The 22131-nt window shown below is 35.5% G+C and overlaps 1 pseudogene; it reads left to right on the top strand.

Moving 5' to 3' along the window:
* Positions 1-19479: 19479 nt before the first annotated feature.
* On the top strand, positions 19480-20403 carry LOC101047188 (elongation factor 1-delta-like; annotated as a pseudogene).
* Positions 20404-22131: the final 1728 nt, after the last annotated feature.

Raw genomic sequence — 22131 nt, 5'->3', positions numbered from 1 at the left:
CAAGAAAGACAAGTGAAAAATTTTGTATTATATGTAGACAATTCTCTATTAATTCTAATATCACAGTCATTTGAGATCTGATTTTCACATTTTGTTCCTCAGAAAATTACAATATACTTAGAGCACAAAATTTATCATTTCAATAAGAATAAAGTTTATAATAAAATTCTTAGGTGGTGTACACATATTCTTGTATAAAATTGTAACAGCAGATAGAGTAGGAGCTAACCACCTTCTAAGAATTAAAACATGGAGAAGAAAATTTACAAATTACCCAAGTCCTAAGAACACATAACTGTGTTTTTATTGTACTTGTTATTTTCTATATAAAGAAATAAGAGGTTTGAAACTAAAAATAATAATAATTACAGTAGTATACTCTTAATTCCACCATGGAAATGAATACCTTTATTTCTTAATTTTACTACTTAGGATCAACCTAAATTCTTTCAGGTTTGACATTTCTTAAAAAGCAAAGCCAAATTTCAGCCTTCTGAAAGAATTCAGTGGGTTAGCATTCAAGAACAAAAGGAAAAACAAATTATCTAATTATTGGAAATTCCAAGAAGAGAAAATGTCTTAGGCCAAGCCTAAAGTATTTATTGTTTCCTTGAATTAATTTATCGCTAGCAAACTCTGTCTTTCTAGCTTTCAAAAATAAATATAGACTTAAAAAATCTACTTAATTTTGTATGTTCCTTAAAACACCATTTTGATGAGCTGAAGGTAAATGAATAAGAAACATATGGAATTCAGAAACTCTCTTCAAAGTATTTATAGCTATAAATATATATGTAAAAGAGAAAACTAAATACTTAGCAAAATATAGTTTGGGTTTGCCACACAACAATCATTTGATAATTACTTGAGCTATTTACCATCAATGAAGAGGGCTGATTCCTCCTTCCAGGATTACTTTCAATGTGGTAAAAATATCTTGTGGAAATTAATAGAACCTGTAAGAGGAAATTCTCAGTTCCCTCTGCCTAGATTGATAAACTTGCAAATAATCAACAATATTAAGCCATAAATAATTATCACACATATTGGGAAATAAATTATATTACTTTATCTTGATCATTTGGAACATCTACTTTAGTAATCATTAAATTATCTAAAATAATACTGCAGCAATAACATTTGGAATATAGAAAAGTATATAAACAAGTTTGAGGGTAAATGTTGGTATTTCTCTAAGAGAGAATAAATAAATGCTTAAGATTCTGAGGAATGAAAACATATGATGGCCTGCTATTAAGCACTTTACACAATTGCATAGTCAAAAATTTACATATTGTTAGTCTACATTATATTTATATTCTATTAAATAATTTTTTTTTCAAATCTACCTACATTTGGATGTTTGAAGAATCTAGCACAGCATAATATTACCAAGTGGTAGATACTTAGACTCATAAACTATTATTGATATTTGTTCATTGTGACGGTTAATTTTGGATGTCAATTTGACTGAATTAAGGGATAAACAGGTAGCTAGTAAAGTATCATTTATTCTCAATCATTGTATTAATTATTCTCCATGCCTCAAGGCACTGAGCCTATCCCTGTTCTGCTTAAAAGGAAACCCAGGTGACTTAGCATTTGACTAAAATAATTAGGTGCCCCCAAGTGTGTCTGTGAGAGTGTTTCTGAAGGAAACTGGCATTTTAGTCCGGCTAAGATCCACACCATTTGGACTGACACTAACCAATCAACTAGAAGACGGGATGGAACAAAAAGGCTAAGGAAGGGTGACTTCTTGCTCTGTTTCTTTTGAAGCTGGGACCCAATTATTCTGGCCTCCGATATCAAAATTCCAGATGTTTTGGCTTTTGAACTCTGGACTTTGACCAGCAGGCTCCATGCCCTTAGGCCTCTGGACTGACTGAGCCCTGCTACTGGCTTCCCTGGTTCTCCAGCTTGTAAATGGCCTATTATGAGACAGCCTCCATAATCGAGTGAACAAGCTCCCTTAAGATTTTCCTTCTCATAGATTTCTTTTTCTCTCCATATATATATATATACACTATTGTTTCTGTCTTTCTAAAGAACCTTGACAAAAACATTAATGAAAGGTGCATTTCTCTGCCTCACAGTTTTCACTTTTTAGTTCATACATTACAAAATCTTACTTTTAGATTTAAGTAATATGGCTTTTCTTCAAATTTCTTGAACATATTTCATTGTAATATTAATTAAAAGGAAGTTTTTTTTTTTTTGGTATAATCTGCTTTATGAACAATACAATTAGTGTGTCACAAGTCATGATTTTCACCAAGCATTTCAAATGTGAAGAGGGATCCACATTCAACACAGAACTGCTGCCATGATGTAAGTTTTCCATCTTTTTCCTTGGTCTATACAGGATTCAAGTATTCAAGCATTTTTAAGACATTAATTGAAAGGGATAATAATAATACCTCTATCAATAATACCTCTAACAATCCTTAAGCACTTGGCTTTTGGCCAGGCACTGTGCTGTCTGCTTTATGTTTTGTTTATTTATGGTAATTAGATTTTCTTACTCCTTATTAAACAATTCTAATATTTCCTTATGCTGTAAAGATAGACTGACACAAAATCATAAACATTCCTGGATTTAAAATTTTAATCAAAATTCAAAGTGTTTCTTATTCAGTGGTTTCTGTCTAAGTTTTTTGATAATCACACCAGAGTTCAATGTGCTTCCTATGTAATCTGACTCTAGTGCTTATGTCTCTGTCTTCACACAGCTGTATCATGATTCAGACAACCTGAATCATATACCCTCTATGAAAATTTTTTTATGAAATATAAAATTTTTAAAAATGATGAACACATTATTGAATTTAAAAAGGTGTGAATTCATACACATCAAAGACACAATTGCTTTCAATTTAGGACCTTGCTCAGAGTCATGTTTCAAGATATCATTTCCAAAATATCCAGTTTTATTTTTGAATCATATAATCAAAAATGTATGATGTCAGTCAAAGCATATAAAGTTTCAGTTATGCAGGATGAACAAATTCTGGAGATGTAATGTATATCATGATGACTATAGCTAATATTAGTATATTTTTTACTTGAGATTTGCCAAGAGAGTAGGTCTAAAATGTTCTCAGCTAAAAAATTAAAAAGTAACCACGTGAGGTGATGGATATGTTAATTAGCTTGATTGTGGTATTCATTTCACTATGTATACATATATCAAAACATCACATTGTATACCTTGAATACTTAAAATTTTTATTTGTCAGTCATACTTCAATAAAGCTGGAAAAAAATGTATGTGCTCTACACCTCAACACTGTGATGGCAACATGTTTCAAAAATCAGTAATTGTGCTTAATAACATCTTGGAATGTAATGGGTGATCACCATCTATTTGCTTATCCACCAGGTGTAATTGAAAGTCAATAAATCCAATAATCTCAAGGTCATTTAAAATTCTGAGATTTTTTTTAGCTTATACAGATTGAACAGCCCTTGCATTTTTATATTCTATCTTCCAAATAAATGGGTGATTGATTCTGTTTAGAAGATAATCCCTTTATATTTTACTTCAATCTTGGGAAAAGGAAAGAAATAAGAAAACAAGGAATACAAATTAACATCCTCTAGGTATTTTAAAATCAGAATAGTGTTGTACTACAAAGAAGTTACCCTATGATAATATTGTATTCTTGAAAAGTTATAAGACAGTTGATGCTAAGTGTCCTCATCACAAAATGATAATTACGTAAGGCAATGCATCTATTACTTAGCTAAATTTAGCTCTTCCACAATGCATATATACTTTGGAACATTATGCTGTACAAAATAAGTACAATTTTATGTCAATATAAATGAATAAACGTGAACATCTATAAACAAGTTACCCAAAGACTAATAAAAATAACATATTTTCCGATGTTACTTGTATGCCATTAATTTTAGTTTTAATAAACAGAGTTTTGACCTGTGGCCCAGGCTGGAGTACAGTGGTATTATCTGTTATTTTTTACTTATTTTTTGTAGAGACAAAGTCTCACTCTCTTGTCCAGGCTAGTCTCCACTCCTGGCCTCAAGTGATCCTTTCACCTCAGACGCCCAAAGTGCTAGGTTTACAGGCATGAGCCTCTGCAGCCAGCCCCACCAATTTGCAGGATGTATGATATGGCTCAGTAGTTGTGACTTAATTGGTATATTGGGCAGATTTAGTGAAGATAAGAACTTCCTTTAGTTTAGTAATTAATGAGTTTGCTTATAATATAAAAGGCGTTTCCTTATTTCCTATGTAACACTAGATAGCAAAGATTCTGTGGTTTACCAGAGTAATTTTGGGCAATCTTTTTTATTTTATTACTTTCATTTTTTTAAAGAACAAATGTTTCTTCCTTGTTTATAAAATAGCTAATTTCTTTACAATCCTAATAGCTTCTATATTTATTTTAAAATATTTTATTGTCATTTAGTTAAATATATAACGAAGCATTGTTTTTCTGGCACTTGATATTTTATTGAGTTTAAATACTCTGACAACTTCATTTTGCCATCCAAAATTGGAACCTAATTCTTTTGTAAAATAAGATAAAACTTTACATACACGTCTTATGCTTAAAACAGGAAAATCATGAAGTATTTTATTATGTTTATATGATAGAAAGAGACAAAGTGGAAATCACTAGTGTGTTTGATATATTATCATTTTAAGAGTTGCCATGGAAGAATTCACAAATATGAAGATAGTCAGCCTGCTTTAGGTTAAGTTTATATAGGTAAAAAATATTGTTAATATAAATACTTTTGACTTTAGGTTAATTTTATATAGGTAAAATGTTATTAACAGAAATACTTTTGAAATTGTATGCTTTTTGAGAAATCTCTAGAGATATTTAAATGCTGTCCATCATGTGTTTTTATCCATAGAGAATACATTGACCAAAATCAAGTCCAAGATAATCTGCTGTTTTCCTGTATTTATTAGAGTCCTGGAAGTGCTTTGCTTCATTATATTAGAAATAATAGTACAGTGTTATCAATCAAAATGTCAGTTATTCTATAAAATATTTACTAATCACAACTCAACTTCTTCCATTTGAATTTTGTATCTTCTAGGTCATTCTAGGATGCTCATCAGTCTTACCCATGAAGTTTTATAAAAATAAAGATAGCTAGGTCTATTCTAGTCTTACCGAGTCTCTCTCTGATATACTTGATTTTTTTTAATGTTTCAGAATATTACATACCTCAATATATAATTTTTCCATCAAAGTTATACTCATCAATTTTAATACATCAGGTACAAAATTGAATGAGGTCTTTGAAAATACACTTGATCATTACCCTTACAAACATGCTGTCTAATTTGTTTTGGAATGGCTTTAGTATCTCTGTTGTGCATGCCACAGAAAAAAACAAATTTTCTTGTTAATTACATTATTCTTACTATGATCCCTCATCAGACTTTCCATATGTTAAAATTAATGACAGTAAATTGGCAACATTTATTAAATTCTGGTTATCTACAGATAGTTTTAATTTAACTCTGATACTTGCCTGAAAGTTCTGTATATATGCTGCACAACAGTTTGTGTCTCTCACAAAAAAAAAAAAAATGACAGTGTCAGATCCTCATGAGAAGGTATTATAGCAGGTGATTTAAGCTTTGGTATTACAATAATATGTGTTTGGCCATAACCTTTAACAGAACTTCTTGGGTACAGGCTTCTGAGCTTGCAGCACTTAGATAACTTTCACATTGTATAAACAAACTGAGTCACAATTTCAAGGGTCCTTTTTATCTAGAAGCAGACAGTTTTTATAAAAACAAATGATTGTACCAAGATGCTTCAGAACAAGAATTAATTACATAGTATGAATTAACTCATAAATTGAATTTATTATAATTAGTTCCTTGCAACCATGTTGACTTTGATTTAATGTTCAATTTTCTGGTTCTATGATAAAGAATTTTGTCATTCTTATCACACTTTTATTAAAAATTCAGAAGCTCACTTTTGTAAAATAAAATAAAACATTTTAAATGATGTCAGATTCCCACTGATTCCCACAAAATTCAGAAACTCTAAGTTTTGTTACTTTTCACGGTAGTTAGATTAATAAGAAACTATTCTTTTAGCCAGGATGTTTTTTGAGTAAATTGGTAAGTATAATTCCCATTTATTTAAAAAGGTCTGACTCTGATGTCACCAAGATAGTGGAGTAGAATATACCAGCCTCATTCCCTTACAAACAAATACATACAGCAATTCACAAAACAGAATAGCCCAAAGAGGGCTCAAAGGCCCATAAGGAATCTGGAGCAACACAGTAAAGCAAGCATATGGATAACATCTACATAGCAGGGTTCATAGTGAGATTGGCATACCTCAGAGAGCAGGAGATAGCAAGGAGTAAGAAGAAAGGTGAAGGGCATGGATATTAACCACACATAGGAACCATTGCAGCCCCAAGGAGCCTGTTTTGACAAAGGATACCATCATTCCTTGCCACTGAGTTAATTAACAACCGTTCCTACTGAAAAACTCAAGCACAAGACATGGTTATACACCCTTCTACCTCACATAGTAGCTGCTCTTCAGCCCCTTCCTAAAAGGAGCCACTATATCTCGCAACCCTGTATGTGCCCTGACCTCAGAGGTATGACCATCTTTGAATATCTACATGCCAGATCAGGAAAAAATAGAAACTGAGGACTAATAGGGGACAGGAAAGAAGGAGGTCAAAGGCTGTAAAACTATAGTGTACTATGCTTAGTACCTGAATAACAGTCTCAATCTTACCTCAATTATCAGCATCATACAATATATTCATGTACCAAACCTGCCTGTGTGCCCCCGAATCTAAAATAAAATAGGAAATTATTTTTTTAAAAATATTTTTGACATCTTTTTATAGCTTAATAGTTCAATATTTTTTTTTTAATCACTGAATAATATTGCATTGGATAGATACAACACAATTTGTTGGTAGTTACCCTTTATAGGACATCTTGGCTGCTTTCTGTTTGGACAATTATCAATAAAGCTATTATAAACATATATATATGCCAACTAATAAATATATGTGTGTGTGTGTGTGTGTGTGTGCATACATATATATATATAATGTATGTATGTTTATATTCATGCCAATGATATGGATAATCTAGAAGAAATGTGTAAATTCCTAAACACAGGCAACCTAAAAAGGCTGACTAATGAAGAAATAGAAAATCCGAATAGACTATGAGTAAGAAGACTGAAACAGTAATAAAACATCTCTCATTAAAGAAAAGCCCAGATTGGGCATGGTGGTTCATGCCTGTAATCCCAGCTACTCCTGAGGCTGAGGCATGAGAATCACTTGAAGCCGAGAGGCAGAGATTACATGATCCAAGATCATGTCACTGCACTCCAGCCTGGGAGACAGAGCGAGACTGTCTAAAAATAATAATAAATTTAAAAGAAGGAAAAGAAAGGAAAGAAAAAGTCCAGAACCAAATGGCTTTGCCACTAAACTCTGCCAAACATTAAAAAAAAAAAAAAAAAATCCTCCTGAAATTCTTCCAACAAATTGAAGAACAAAAGAAACTATCAAACTTATTCTGTAAGTCCAGAATTACCCTGATACTGGACCTCAAGAAACTACAAAAAAAAAAAAGACAATTACAAGCCAATGAACACAGATACAAGCATTCTCAGTGAAGTACTAGCAAACCTAATTCAACATCACACTAAAAGAACATTCACCATGATCAAGTGGGATTCATCCCTAGGTTGTAAGAATGGTTTAACACATGCAAAACAATAAATAAACACAACACATTCCCAGAACACAGAAAATAGCTATATGATCATCTCAGTAGATGCAGAAAAGATACTTGACAAAATACAACAGCCTTTAATGATAAAAACTCTCAACATACTAGGAACAAAAGGAATGTACCTAAATACAACAAAGACGTGTGAGGTTTAAGGGAGGCTCATGGCAACATATTCAAGCTTATGTAAAGGCATTTGAGGTTAGGCATGGAAAAATATTGAAGCACTGTGTGTATGTTATTTGTATATGAGGAAAAAAACTCCTTGATCCTGAAAACAGGACAGGGAGTGTAGTGGGTGGTGTGATAAGGAATGCTGGAAACAGCCTCCTGAGTTTGAGTGTGTACAAGGTCACAGGTGCCTCAGTAACCCACCTCAAATGGCCAGCTAGTGGGTGTTTGTAGTCAATACAAGCTCTTTCAATGCATACTTGGTGGACAGACGCTGGAACAGACTCTCTTGGAAGAGCTACAGCCCCGCTTAGCTGGAATTGTCTTAGTACTTAATTCTTGGCATCCACTGCAAGCTTTAAGCTTTCCAATCGGTGACTCCCCTACGTGATCGCCTTGAAGTTACATGTGAAGGATGAGAGTTCATCAATGTTTGGGGAATCCCATTAAGGGACAGTCCTGACTCCCATCAGGAGAATGGAACACACACGTAAATATCAGGGGCCAGGTTATCATGGGTCAAAAAATGACCAAAGAACAGAAAGTATTTTTTAAAAGAGTACAACAGCTACTTAAGACTGTCCAGTGCACTGTAGAGCCTGAAGTGCTACTAAGCTTATGCTCTTAATTCAGCAGGAATGCCTTTGGTTTCCAGATCAAGGAAGCTTAAGATTTAGAGTTATGGGAACAGGTAGGTCACTGCCTAAAAGGAGAATAAGGTTATTTTACTAATGTTATTATTTTGACCACCTGGGTGCTGGTACGCTCTGCGTTGTATTCTCTTTATCTGCCAGATTGTGGTGAGTCAAACCGCTCATCTTCTACACCTGAAGAGAATTCAGGAAATTTAAAAAAGACAGAACAGGAATCAGAACAACAGGGAGAGACTTCTCTCCCCTCTTCTTCCCCTTCTATGGGGAATAAAGAAAAGATTTTTTTCTAGTGAGGATAAGGACAGACCAAAGCCTTTTCCTCCCCACTATAGAGAAGCCATTGCCTTCTTTTACTCCACTCTTAGAGGGACCTGCACCTGTTAGCCCCATTCAGGCAACAGCGCCTCCCATCCCTCTTGAGGAGATTGGAGGCTGCCCACTGGACAGTACTTGGATAAGAGCCCCGGTCAGCAAACATCTATATAATCAGGTAAATGCGTTTCCTTGACAAACTTCCCTGCTGGAAGGTGCCTCCAGGAGGGAAGGAAAGTGGTGGATTATGGTTGTCTTCATAATATGCAAATTCTCACTTCCTACTTCCAGCATTGGCCTTTCTGACGTTATCTTTTTTCTGTTCCCTGGAGTATAAGTGAAAGTTGCATGCTGCTTCCTGGGTTTTATCTCAGAAAGCTCTGGCTTTCTTGCTGCCCACAGAGGCCTGGAGCAGTAGAGTTGTTAAGATGACATTTAGTCACTGGCAGTCTAGGCATGTTGCCTCTTTCTGGGTTTGTGGTGATGGAGGGGAGGCCAAGAGGTGCAGACCACGTCCCCAAGTGTCTGCAGGCAGCTCCAGCCTGGTGTTAAGAATCCTCCTCAGTATGGTCACATGCCTTAGTAATGGCCCAGAAAGTGACCTGCTGCTTGCTGTGCTGCTGCTTTTCCTCCTTCTCCCCTTTCCCGCCACCCCTCACATGTCTCAGCTGACAAGCAATTCCTTGTCTTCCCTGGCCCCCTAGGGAAAGGGCTAAGAAACAGTTCATGTGCACGCCAACCTTACTAGCCTAAGGTGGGCAGAGGGGTGTGGAGCAGCCTAGAGTACAGAGCTCTGGGGGAGAAGCCTACTAATGAAAGACGCTCTCCTGTAGTCGTATGTTAATGCTAACTAGGCTGAGGTGGATGAGCTCTGCTGGCTGGTGTCATCTTCAGAAGATAGACGCAGTAGTGAGGAATGTTTCTTTTTTTTCTTTTTTTCTTTTTAATGTTTAAAAACAATGTGGCTAGGAAACCTCAAAGCAGACCCCATACTGCATGTCTGCTCCTCCCCTAAGCCTCTCTGCTTGGGGTTAGTAAAAATAATAAAAAGCCAAGTGTATTTTCAATACTTTACCTAACAAGGTTGGCTCCAGGCATAGGTGGTCTGGAAGATAAGGGGTGTGGTTTTTTCCCAGCCAGACCATATACAACAAACTCAAAGCCAACTATTTGCCAAACAGTAAAAAATTGAAAACATCTCCTCTAGGACCAGGAAAAAGTCAAGGATTCCCATCCTTGCCCCCTCTATTCAACATAGCACTGAAAGTCCCAGCTCAAGAAAGTAGGCAAGATACAAAAATAAAAGCCATCCAAATTTAAGAACTTAAATTGTCTCTGTTTACAGATTACATGACATTATATATATTTTTAAAACCCTAAAGTCTGTATCAGAACTCTTAGAACTAATAAAGTTTCAGGTTACAAATATACATGCAAAAATCTACAGTATTTCTCTACACAAACAATGACCTATCTGAAAAACAACTCATTTGCAATAGCACAAAAAGTAAAATATGCAGGTAAATTTAACCAAAGCGGTAAAACACATGGTACTAAAAACTATAACATATTAATAAAATAAATTCGTCACAAGTAAATGGAAAGATATTCCATGTTAATATACTAGAAGAATTAATATTATGACAATGTTTATAATACCCAAAGTGATCTACAGATTTAATGCAAACCCTAACAAAATTCCAGAGTTTTTTTTTTTCCAAAGAAATAGAAAAAAACAATTCTAAAATTTGTATGGAACCACAAAAGACCCCAATAGCCAAAGCAATATTGAACAAAATACAAATAGTTTGAGGCATCACACTTCCTGACTTCCAAATATGCTGCAAAGCTGTAGTAACCAAAACAGCATGGTGCATAAAAACAGACAGATAAACCAATGGAACAGAATAGAAAGTTCAGAAGTTATTCCATACAATTCCATTCAGCTGAATTTTGGCAAAGGTACCAAAAACATACGATAAGGAAAAGAGTCTCTTCAATAAATGGCACCAGGGAAACTGGATATCCATATGCAAAAGAATAAAATTAGACCCTATTTGCATACAATGGACAAAAATGTACCTAAAATGCATTATGAATTAAGGACTCAAGAATAAGACCAGGAACTGTAAAGCTACTAAAAGAAAACACAGGGGGAAATTTCATGACATTGATCTCAGCAAAGATTATTTAGATATGACCCCAAAGCACGGACAACAAAGGGAAAAACAGACAAATTGGATCACATCCAACTAAAGAGATTCTGCATAGTAAAGAATACAACCATCAGAATGAATAAGCAACCTATAGAACAGGAGAAAATATTTCCAAACCATACATTTGATAAGGGGTTAATATCTGGTATAGAAGGAACTCAAAACACTTCAATAGCAGGAAAAGAAAGAACCCAATTAAAGTGGTTAGAGAAACTATTCCTCAAAAGTCTGACAAGTATATTAAAAAATGTTCAACATCACTAATCATCAGGGAACTGCAAATTAAAAACACAATGTGGGCCAGGTGCAGTGGCTCACGCCTGTAATCACTGCACTTTGAGAGGCCGAAGTGGGTGCATCATCTGAGGTCAGGTGTTTGAGACCAGCCTGGCCAACACAGTGAAACCTGTCTCTACTAAAAATATAAAATATTAGCAGGGCATGACGGTGTGCACCTGTAATCCCAGCTACTCATAAGGCTGAGGTGGAAGAATCGCTTGAACACGGGAGGCAGAGGTTGTGGTGAGCGGAGATTACACCACTGCACTCCGGCCTGGGCAAGAGCAAAACTCTGTCTCAAAACAAAAACAAAAGCAAAAACAAAAACCCAATGTGATATCATCTCACGCTTGTTAGGATGACTATTATCAAAAAAGAAAGATGGATAGGTGTTGGAGAGCAGGTGCAGACCTTGAAATTCTTGCACATTATTAGAAATGTAAATTAGTACAGCCACTAAGGAAACAGGATAGAAGTTCCTCAGATAATTAAAAACAGTACAATTATGTAATGCAGCAATCCCACCGCTCAATATATACCTAAAGGAAATGAAATAAGTGTTGAAGAGATATCTGCACTTCTGTGTTCATTGCAACATTATTCCTAATACTGAAGATAAGGATTCAACCAAAGTGAATTCATCAACAAATGAATTGATAAACAAAATGTGATACATACAAACAGAATACAATTTTTCTATGCAAAAGAAGAAAATCCTGTCATTTGCAAAAACATAAATGACATTATGTTAAATGAAAAGAGCCAGACACAGAAAGACAAATGCCACATAATCCAATTACTTGTAGATGATAAAAAAACATGTTGCATTTATAGAAATGGAGAATAAAATGCTGGTTACCAGAGGCTGGGAATTGGGGAAATTGCGACGATGTTGGTAAAAGTATACAAAATTCCAGAAAGACAGAAGGAATAAGTTCAAGATATCTATGGTACATCATGGTGACTATGATTAATAACAATATATTTTATACTTGAATATGGCTAAGAATATAGATTTCAGGTGTTCTCACTTCAAAAAACATGAGTAAATGCACATGTTAAACAGCTTTAGACATTCCACAATGTATACATGTATCAAAACGTTATGTATACATCATGAATATAAAAATTAGAAAATACAAAATAAAACAGTATGAGAAGCCACTGTTATGGAATGAAGGTGGTTTTACTCCTGAAGCCAATGCCTACAAAGTTCCTCCAGCAAAATATCTGCTTCCAGACCTAGTGGATTCTGGAACCTAAGTAAATGTGTGGGGTCTTGTGAAGAGAGGAATTTACTCAAATTATTAGATACCACAAGTGGAATCTAATTGTTTGTAGGGCTTGCTTTCCTATCTTCTGAATAGCAATTAAGAGATTTTTCAAAGTTTCACCTGAGATTTTTAATTATGAAACCTCTAGACAGTATTACTCCTGTGACCTCAATAATTTTTCAAGACTGTGTATGCTTAGATTTGCAAAGCAAACTACAAGAGTACTACATAGTAAAGTAACATTTTTGCAGCGTCTTCCTAATTATGCCAACCTTAACGAGACCAGTTTTATCATGTAATAAATAATAATCATTGTTTTATATTAATAAATGAGAAATGGGAGATGCTATATAATTGCAAAATACTTAGAAGTAAACAAGAAAAAAAATGAATGTGTGTCCTAACTAGCCAGCACACTTTCTGGTTACCTATGTGTTTCATTGTCTTTGGACTATTTTACAGCTCTGTTAAGTTATATAATATTTAAAGTAATGCAAATTACTATTGTCCTTAGAAATGTAAACTGTCTGGTGGAGTTTCAGTTGATAATTGTACTATGCATATATTAACCAGGTTTAACAGTTTGTCATCTATTGAATAAATGTATTCCACCATTCCTAATAGTCTTATATGTGTAGTTCTTTGAACTAGTGATAACATCTTACTGGTTCCTTAATTTATTCATGAGTTAAATATCATTTTGACATGTTTCATTTAATATTTTTAAGGATCCTCTGATTGTGCCTTTTTCAAAAAATATTATCTTTAATATTTAGTCTCTTTAAGGAAATTATATGACTAGAGAAAGGAACCAATTCTTCAAGCAACAACTTTATAATGTTAAACTAAAGGAACTGGAATAGATTACCATTAACATATTCCAAAACTTTAATTATAACTAGTATTTTTAAAGAGTTAGACCCTGAACCAAGCACTACAGGCAACTGCCAATGTTTCTTTTTTTCAAGCTTCAAAAGTGAGTTTTATTTAATCATCAATTTTTAAAAATAATTTTTAAAGAAAAATATGCAAATCAAAAATACTACCACACCAAAAGTGTCAGTATTATAAAAAAAAAAAAATACTTAAGGTGGAAATGTACCAGGAATTGCTGCTGATCCCATTGAATTATTCTTATTTTTCTTTGCCTAGAAGTTTGAATACTGGAAAGTAAAGCATTGTTACTGAGAACAGAAACAACAATTATCTGTTTCTTAGTGGCTCTTACATTTATGTACAAGCATATTTATCACAGCATTATTTCAAATAACAAAAGTTGGAAACAACTACCAAGAGAGGATAGTTAAATACATTCACATGGCAGAATCTTTCAGCCAGTAATGTATGTAGGAAGACTTTTTAGAGATAAGTTGCAAACACTATGTTGAGGATAATCCCAATTATAAAAATATATATTCACACATAAACCCACTCACTGACCACAAACTTAAATTGCTCAAACAACTTCTTCCATTGCTAATAATTTTCCACCTCACTCATTCTTATAAACACTTGACCTGTCCAGTTTTTCCTACTCATCAGTTTCTTGATACATTCACTTTACTATCATGCTTGGATTCACTATATGCAAAGACCTGATTAGGCTGGACTAAACTCCAATTCCCAGAACTCTACATCAAAGCATTTGCTTTCTTCATACCATCAGAATACAGCTAGGGAAAACTGAACAACCATTATAATAACATCAATGTAAACACATTATTATTAACCCTAACAGGGTCCTCAACGCTTGCAAGATATCCTAATATTTTTCTAGCCACTTCTTTTTTCTAGTTTCTGAGATGTTCCATCTACCACTCTCATTCTCAGCTGATCATCTTAAATCATGCAAAAAACAAACGCTCCTCCTATCAAAAGCCATTTTCCTAAGTTTCCTTGAGTTCATATCACCTCCCAGTTTTTCACTCTATCTGTTGTTCCTCTTTTTTCTCATGAAAAATAATCTCTTTATCAGGTTGTTTTTGCGTATCTATAATGTATACTTGAGGCTGGGTAATTTATAAGAAAAGAGATTTAATTGGCTCACATTTCTGCAGGCTGTAGGCAAAACATAGCATCAACATTGGTTTCTGGTGAGACCTCAGGAAGCTTACAATCATGGGGGAAGGTAAAGGGAGGGCAGGTGCCTCACATGGCAGGAGTGGAGCAAGGAGAGGGACCGGGGGTGGTGAGATGCCACTCACTTTTAAACAAACAGATCTTGTGAAAATTTACTCACTATGGCAAGGACAACACCAGCCATGAGAGATCCACCCCCATGACACAAACACCTCTGACCAGGCCCCACCTCCAACACTGGGGATTACATATCAGCATGAGACTTCTGGGGACAAATATCCAAACCATATCATTCCTCTTCTTCACTGAAATCATTCCTGTAGTGGTAGATTTTCTCCTCCTTTTCTCCTCTATCCTCTTCCCAACCCATTTCAACTCTTTCCTGTCCCAGACCCCAAACTTTTGCATAAATATGAACTTAATATGTTTACCAATAATTTCTAATGGAAACTCTGTCATCATTTTCCTTACTTCTTAACTGCATCCAACACAGTTGATTATTCTCTGATTTGGAAAATTCTCCTCGTATCCCTCCCAGATACTAAACTCTCCAGTTTTATTTCTACCTTTCTCCCTGATCCTTTTAATTATTTTTTGCCTTCAGGAGTCTGTTAGCTCAGAGCTCACACCTTTTGTTAATCACTTTTGCTCTTTACTTATGTGATTCAACTAACTTTATGGCTTTAAATGATGTTTACCTGCTGACCACTTCCAAGATTCTATCATCAGCACAGGACTCTAGTCTACATTTCAGACTGGGTACACAACTGCCTAGGGAACACGTCCTCTTGAATGGTGTCTCACAATTCATGTGTTCAAAACTGAACACATGGTGGAATGATCCTAACAGGCTACTCATCTAAATTTATACCAGAAACTTTGTGTATTATATGACAGCTTCCTATACCTTACCCCCAATGCAATCAACAAACTAGTACTTCCTAAATTTAAAGAATATATATTTCATAACTGATTAAATGTTTATGAATTTCCTGCAAAGCACTGTAATTTGGTAGGCCTCAATGTTTTACTCAGTTCATCACATTTACAAAACAACCATATTGGCACTTAAGCACAGGCATTTTACAAGTGGATTAAAGATTTACTATAAGATATAATTAATTACCTGGTGAGTTGGTGAAATTTCTCTACTTGGAACTCTTTAAAAGCAAAGTAGATTGCCATGTATCTGAACTTCTTTAGAGAAGGTTCTATGTAAGGTAGGAAAGTGAAATAAATTACCTTCCAAACTCCTTTTGAAGACTATAAATTTTTAGATTTCAAGATCTTTTTAGTGGACATTACTTTCTCTAAGTGCCAACTGTCAACAATCATCTCCCTTGTATACTTTTTCTGTGCTTTTTATTTTCTGACTAATGTAAGATTTTGATAAGCATTCTCCCTAATTGTTTACATGTTTGTTTTAATCTGCGCAACTCGGTTTAAAGTAAGCATTATTAAAGTTTTAAAAGTGTGCATTGAAATAAAATCCAGAAGTTAGGGCAATGAAGTGAAAAGAAAGGGCTGGCATACATAATAAAAAGCAGAATTAATTCCAGTTCAAATGACACAATTTTCTCATTATCCCTGGTGGTTGATTGTACATTATAAACAGGCATTTCTTCCTAAGAAATTGCATTTTAGATCTTGTTCACTTACAATTTATTAGTCTCAGGGCTCTAAATTCTGCCAAAGATAAAAAAGTCTGAAAGATCTGCATAATTCGGTTCTAGAAAAATGCTATAACTATAATTTACTGTGCTTCTAATAGGTGGTATTATATTAAAGAGCTCACAAACCTATTTTTTTTTCCTTTAATGTCATTTTCACACATGAAATCTTGCAATGTTGATACTGTTGAAAAGCCAAAGTTAAGACTTATCAATATTTTACAACTATAGAGCAGCAAATAGTATTTGAAACAAGTCTCCTTGACTTTCAAATTAGAACATAATTATATGTAAGTACTTAGATATTATCTTCCACTTTCTTGGTTTTATCTCTACTTTCTCTTTTCATTTGTTGACCATGTAACATCTGCTTTCCTTAAAAACTAAATGAAATTCCTATGTGTAAGAAAGAGTGTAATATAATTTTTTCATTATCATAATGTTGAATATTTTCCATGCAATCAATTGCATTAAGGTTTCAAAGTTCAATCTAAACTAAATTTCTAATTAACATTCCCCAATATTATTATAGTGAATTTTCAAGCTATGGAATAAACCACTCTATCATTTTATAAAAGACTTTCTGTTTTGGTTTGGCCTTGGGCAAATTGTTATGTCATCACCACACTACAAATTAAGCTGTGTCTGTGATGACAATTACTTCTGCAATTTCCTGAAATCCCAGACCAGAGCTGAAACCATGTCCATGATTAAAGACAGCACAATGGAAAGATAGAGCTTCATGAAATATGGAATGTATATCCATTGCAAAAATGACAGGGCAGGGCTTTCCCTTTAGAACAAGAGAATAAAGAATTATTAGAGAAGAACTATTAAACTTAAAAACACTTGCCTATTGCCTACAGATTCTCTTTCACAGTTGATCATGTTCTTAGGCTTTATGTAAAACTTTATATTGAATCCACAACATGCTCCAAATAAAATATTGTACCTTTAACGGTATTTCAGTTGTTTCTTGATTAGATTTTATTCTTGATCAAAGTCCTGATTTTCACATTTGTAATATTAAAGCACTTTCACACTTGTTTCTCATTTCCAATTCAAGCAGGTGAAGGGAGAAAAAAAAAATCTTTATAAGCTTTTCCCAGCATCTGGAGGGGATAATTTGCAAGATCATGAATCTCTGGAAAAGAGTTTGGTTTAACTATAAAAAGAAAACGAATCTTAGATGTTTTGTGACAAGCTACAGATCATCACTCTGATCAGCAACATCTTTTTTTTTTTTTTTTTTTGGTAGAAGATCTGGCATGTCTGCATTACACAGACTGAGAGACAATTAACCTGAGTTTCATTTAGTTGTTTCAAACAGCGAGTGCACAAGCTTGAGCATCAAAGCTTTAAGATTCCTTGTGCAAATTACAGTGGCTGTACTGTAACCACTTTAATAAGCAGGTTTTTTTTTTTTTTTTTTCTGTTCCAAATCTAAATGCTACTATCCAGGCTATAAAATGATCCTAATCTATTACATTTCAGTTATCTTTTTGAAGGCAGTCAGAATACGAGACCCCATACGGAAACAATCTTTATTTTCCATCGGCTGCATATGTTGTGTGCCTAATGAAATGCATTTCACATATTTATTTTAAGCATGCAATAGAATGACAACATTCATAATCTTCAAAAAATATGACGCATTTTAAACATATGGTAATGTCTAGTTCTGTCACAGAACTGCTCAAATAAAGTGTATTTAATTTGAATATATGCAAATATAAATATACCTAATTAATGCATATTTTATTTGTTTATCTGTATATTTGTATAAAGCAAGTAGATTTGATGTTTAACAAAACACTTATAGCTTTAAGGCATCTTGCTTTTTTTCTTATTTTGTTCAAAGCAATTTAGTAAATACTTTCAATAATAAAATGTTGCTAAAAATCTATAGTTAGCAGTTATCAATTTAGATTTGTTCATGACAGGCATATTGGTAAGAAAACTTCCTCTAAATTAAGTCAGCAAAACAATGATTGCCACCTATATTTTGCTACCTTCAATGATTTCTCTAATTTTCTCCTGAAGTGAAAAATTCCCCTTTTATTTTTTTCAAATTCTCCAAATTAATGCCACTTATTTTATTTTATAATGTTCATCTTGAAATGCTTTTAGAAAGCATCTGACATCTCAAATATAAATCAATAATAGTATTACAGTACCAAGAAATTAGAAAATGCTCTAATTGATAACTAATGAATCGCTGAGTACCAATTTTGAGCAAAAAAATAAGAAGAAAATAGGCTGTTTAGAAAAACTAAAATTTTCACTTTGTTATTTTTCTTCACTGATACTCACTATGGTACCAAAAATACATTTATACTCAAAATTCCCAATTCGGAGTATAAGATAATATTTATAGAAAGATCCCCACAAACAACTATGATTTTTTTATGTGATTTCTAAATAGATTAAACTTTTCACGTTATTAAAGCCTTGGTATCATCATAAACAACATGGATAATTTCTTTTTCAGGTGAAATTGTCAAATGTAATTTTTTTTAAAACTCTCCTTTAACATAAGATGTATACTCCTAAAACTATTGTATGTTCATTCAATTGTTGTCTGGTGGCTTCTTTCGTATTCTACATCACCAAGTTTTTAAAGAGGAGTTCAGAATTAAATGTTAAGTATATTGCCGTGTTTTGTGGAGAGAACTGTATATCGAGACAAGTGTTCCTAATCTGGGCTTCCTTGACACGTAGGGGTTCTAGGGAAGGGATTCAGGAGGTTCATGAACTTGCTGAAATTGCATGTAAGATATCAAATGTTTGTGTATATACGAAATTTTAGAGAAAGAAGACCTGTGGCACTCTCACATTAACAATAGGTTAAGAACCACCATACGGTTGCAAGAGCTTCAACATTTATTCCTGGAGCTCCTCCAGTTTGTTCTACGTGTTACTCATCACTTAATGCACATCTGCTGAGCTCTTTGATTGCAATTAACAGCAATAGTGCCTAGCGGGTGTTAACAAAACAAGAATTTGTTGGGGCCCTTTTTCAGGCGCCCCGTGTCCGCCAATTCCTCCTCCCTGGTCACCGCGTCCTTGGCTGGTGCGAGAAAAATGGCTACAAACTTCCTAGTACATGGGAAGATCTGGTTCGACAAGTTCAAATATGACAATGCAGAAAGGAATTCCTACGAGCAGACGAACGGGACTGTGGCTGGTGTTTCCCGCCAGGAGAAGGGCGCCAGCGTGATCCTCTGTGACACTGCGAAAGCCAGAGAGAACACCCAGAAATCCCTGGCGGGAAGCTTAAGCCCCGGGGCCTCCAGCGGCCCCAGCGGAGACCACGGCGAGCGCCTGGTCGGGATCTCCAGCCTGAAGCGGAGAACCAGAGCCTGCGCGGAGCGGTGCAGGAACCGCAGCAGGCCGTCGCCACGCTGGAGGCCCAGCTGAACGCACTTGAGAAGAGCTCGCCCGGACGCCGGACCACAGCCCCGCAAACCCAGCATGTCTCTCCCGTGAGCCAAGTGGAGCCCCCCGCCAAGATGACAGCCACACCAGCAGAAGATGACAAGGACGATAACACTGACCTGTTTGGCACCGACGAGGAGGAGGAGAAGGAGGCAGCGCGGCTGCAGGAGGAGCGGCTGAGGCAGTACGTGGAGACGACCAAGAAGCCAGCGCAGACGGCCAAGAAGCCCGCGCAGACGGCCAAGAAGCCCGCGCTGGTGGCCATGTCCTCCATTCTGCTGGACGTCAAGCCTTGGGACGATGAGACGGACACGGCCCTGCTGGAGGCCTGTGTGCGCCCCAGCCAGCGGGACGGGCGGGTCTGAGGGGCCTCCAAGCTGGTGCCCGTGTGCTACGGTAACCGGAAGTTGCAGATGCAGTGTGTGGAGGAGGACCACAAAGTGGAGACACACTTCCTGGAAGAGGAGCTCACCAAGTTTGAGGAGCATGTGCAGTGTCGACGTCTCAGCTTTCAACAAGATCTGAAGCTTTCAACAAGATCTGAGTGTGTGTGTGCGCGCGCGTGTGTGTGCGTGAGGCCCTGCCGTGATTAAAACCTGAGACCGGCTGGGCGCGGTGGCTCAAGCCTGTAATCCCAGCACTTTGGGAGGCCGAGGCAGGTGGATCACGAGGTCGAGAGATCGAGACCATCCTGGTCAACATGGTGAAACCCCGTCTCTGCTAAAAATACAAAAAAATAGCTGGGCATGGTGGCGCGTGCCTGTAATCCCAGCTACTCAGGAGGCTGAGGCAGGAGAATTGCCTGAACCCAGAAGGCGGAGGTTGTGGTGAGCCGAGATCGCGCCATTGCACTCCAGCCTGGGTAACAAGAGCGAAACTCCGTCTCAAAAAAAAAAAAACCTGAGACCTAGGGGGAAAAAAAAAGTATATATACATATATAGCAAACATGTGAAACAGTTCAAACACTTAAGGAGAATAATGAGGAACCAATTTTGAAGGTACTGGAACTGGAGCAGAATCAAGGTTCCAGGTGAAGGAATCTAATTGATAGTTTCAGGCAGTAACTTCTGTAAATAATTGGCAGCCAAACTTTCTCCCCCTTTTGCTGAGCATTCTGAAGATTCAAAATCCTGAGAAACAGATCAGTTGTCCTATCCCTTAATTAGAGAAGAGCAAGACAGTCTGATAAAAGTCCAGCTATGACTTCACACAGAGTGAGGAAATTCCCCAAGAGGATATTGAGATGGCGGTTTTAAAAAGAAAGGGTGAAAGGGCATTCAAACCAATACCTACTACATAATATTCATAGAATCTAGACAGAACCCATGATTAAATGTAATCTCTTCAAACCCAATTTAGTTAAAATGCCTCATCATTGTAAAGCAAGGTGATGTACCTTTCTTTTAGACTTAGATACTATTTGTTTGCCAATTCAGTGTTTATTTTATTCTAGCTGTCATTAAAAATTCTGAATTACCTATGTTGCCTGAAGCATTACAACAATCTCCCACTTTGTCTCCCTACATCAGCTTTTCCTTGAATTTATTTTTCCTTAACCAGCTACGATAATCTTAATATTTAAATAAAATCATGTTAGCTTTTGTAGCAATCTTTCAAAGGCAATACATTATTTGAAGAATAAAATTTTAAAAGGCTTACACAGTCTACATTGTTCTACCAGACTTGGCCCTTGTTCCCACTCCATCTTCATCTTAAACATTTCTCCTTCTCCACTCCAGTACACTAATACTTTTTCTGTGAAACAGCATTTACTTTCCCTTAGAAGAACTTCACGTGTATTGCCTGTAATGATTCTTCTTCCAGAATTGTTTCGCCAACTCCTTCCCATACCTACAGCCTCCTAATCTTACCCCCACAGATGCTGTGTAAATGTCTTTCTCAATGAATCCTTTCCCTAAATCCTAGTATCAAGTTCCTTCTTTGTATTCTAAGCTTTTATTTGAATTTATTATAATTTGATAATTTTACATTTAATAACTCTCCAAAAGAATAACAGCCCGGTTTCTCTTATTCATGATCATATACTCAGCAAAAAAACCTAGCGTACAAGTGGGAAATTTAAAAAATAATAATAAAATGAATTCCACTGCTGGAGTTCCCTCTAGATATAGATCTATTTTTTTTTTCCGCATTTTATTCAGAGCATGACACAGGGCCTGATGCACAATGCTTGCATAAGAGATACTTGCTAAACAGATAACACCACCTTACATTTAAAAGAACCTGATATG

This window comes from Saimiri boliviensis, chromosome 10 (genome assembly GCF_048565385.1).
Source record: "Saimiri boliviensis isolate mSaiBol1 chromosome 10, mSaiBol1.pri, whole genome shotgun sequence".
NCBI lineage: Eukaryota > Metazoa > Chordata > Mammalia > Primates > Cebidae > Saimiri > Saimiri boliviensis.
Note: the sequence above shows the minus strand (reverse complement) of the source record. Positions and strands in the feature narration are given on the sequence as shown.